Below are 2,500 nucleotides of genomic sequence, written 5' to 3'. Positions count from 1 at the left end.
TCTGCTGCCATTGATGGCCCTAACAGATTCTAATTTTCATAAGAGTGATAGAGAGACTCATCTTACTCTGTGCCATACTTAAAATACTTAAATAAGAAATATCCATTCAAGCTATTTCATTACATAATACCATTCTGACAAAATTGTTACATCTGAAGAAATAAAATATTGTACCAAGGCAAGGGTTTAAACAATTAAAGTGTCAATGTTTAGCTTATTAGCTTTAGAAAAGAAAATCTTCAGTCTGTGTATTAAAATTGAGTATCTATTCTTTTTAAAGATCTAATACAATATACTCTTCACCACATCAAAACTTTGTTGTATTATTGGAAAGGCTATAAAAATATATAATACTTTACAGATCCCTTTGTCACTTACAACTCTCATTTAACTTCAGCTAATTTCTATATGGATATATAAATACAGTCTGAGAAAAATGTTTGACACGGAGGGGCCTGACAAACATATTTCTATGTGAACTGATGCATAACTATGAAAAAAATCTCTGGTACATAGAATGTTAAGCCATGGTGCCTGTTGGTAATAGTGGCTTTGTGGCTGTAATGCCTCAATACACAATTAGTCATTTACCTGCCTTTGATAAGGAAGGTTATTCTTGATGAACTCATGTGACTGATAATTTTTTCTCCTCAAGTGACTTGCTTTTGCCCTTTGACTTGTAACTCTGGATGGCCAAGAGAACCTCCACTAAGGAAAATACTGCAACGGAGGTTGCCTCGTACAGTGAAACAAAATGTGCAGCCACCTTAAAATTACTGAGCTGGGACTTATCTGGTATCACTGTTGTGCATTCAAATAGGACATTATAAGCCTGTTGTTGAATATACAAAGTTGAAAAAGGTCTAAGCAAACTTTATCTTTATTATTCTATTTTTCTATTTATGAAATAATGGTTGTGAGAAGGGCACTCACTACTTTCACATCAGTTAGCTGTAGCCCTAATTAAGCCTAAATCATTTTTCCATGCATAACTATTAAGGAAAGGGAAGGGGAAATAATAGTAGACAATAACATCACATATTACTACATGGTAATTCAATCTTTCAAAATATATATGGTGGTGGTGGAAGAATATCATCAGCCTTCTTCCAAAAAGTTCATGGCACCCAAATACATCTAAATAATTTATAACTTGATTATATACATTACATAGATGCTTCATGGTACTCAGTGCATAAATGATAAGCAAAGGGAAAGACAAATATTTTTGCTTGCAGACATTTTATTATATATTTATGTAGTGTTTTTTATTATTATCTTTACAAAATATCCTGGAAGCATTAATCTTTTACTGAGTTGAGCAGTAAGCAGTGTAGCTAAGTGAGGGCATTAACATTCAGTTAGGATATTAAGGCAGGGAATGTTTGTTTCTTCATGTACTTTCTCATGTATTCAATCTTAAATATTAGATTATAAATGGCTTAGACTTTATAACCCTGTTTATTTTACAATAGGGCCTAAATCTTTATACTTCAATGTATTACTGTTACCTGATAAAATGCCAGGTCAATAACTTTAGGGTAGCTGCAAACTTATTTGGCCAGCTGTACAAGAGAATGAATTACTGAGTACAGGATGCAAGCCTGAATTTCAATAGTTTTCCGGCTCAGAAAAAGAAAAAAAAAAACATTGCTCAGGGGTGTCCAGAAAAAGAAACACATCTGCTTTGCCCAGAGACATCTAGAGTGGGAACTCGACACCTGGCAAAGCATATTTAGGTCAGATGAACTGCTGTTTTCTGTGACTAGTGGAAGGAAAGCCCCAACCCTTGCTCTCCCTGTCAATGAAAAGATGAACCAAAATAATTATTTGGAGCTTCTCTATGACTATTTACCCACCTCATTTGAAAAAACTCCTTTCTCCTTGCCACATGATAAAATCATGACTTTGTTATTGTGAAGTTAACTATTCTATAGACTGGCCAGGAAGAAGCCTGGACCTGAAGCTCATAGACAATTTAAGGGTAAATATTACACAGTATCTCTGAGATGCTAACATTACCCCCTAAGATGAAAAGTTTCATATTAGTAATGTAACATTTCTTCAGGTAATAAATAGGTAAATAAATCTTTGGTATTTCTTTCATCTTGCAACTTACAATTTCATGAAGTCTTTATATATATCTATATATATATATCTATATGTATATGTATATGTATATATCTGTATATATTTATATATATATGTATATATATGCATATATGTGTATATGTACATATGTGTATAGATATATGTATATGTATATATATATATATACATATATATCTATATCTATATCTATATCTATACATATATATACATATATATATATATATATATATATATATATATATATATATATATATATATATATATAAGATGGTGAGGAGAATAAGTGTGAGTGTGTGTGTGTGTGTGTGAACATACATATACATATACATATATATACATATATATACATATATATGTATGTATATATATGTACATGCATATATATGTA

The 2,500-nt window shown here is 31.2% G+C and overlaps 1 protein-coding gene across 1 annotated transcript in view; it reads right to left on the bottom strand.

Annotated features, from left to right (window-relative positions):
• The window catches only part of LOC125029907, a 38,422-nt gene that overhangs the window by 17,179 nt on the left and 18,743 nt on the right, over positions 1-2,500 (bottom strand). The gene's annotated exons all lie outside the window — the stretch shown is intronic.

The sequence above is a fragment of the Penaeus chinensis genome, chromosome 10 (assembly GCF_019202785.1).
Source record: "Penaeus chinensis breed Huanghai No. 1 chromosome 10, ASM1920278v2, whole genome shotgun sequence".
Lineage (NCBI taxonomy): Eukaryota > Metazoa > Arthropoda > Malacostraca > Decapoda > Penaeidae > Penaeus > Penaeus chinensis.
Note: the sequence above shows the minus strand (reverse complement) of the source record. Positions and strands in the feature narration are given on the sequence as shown.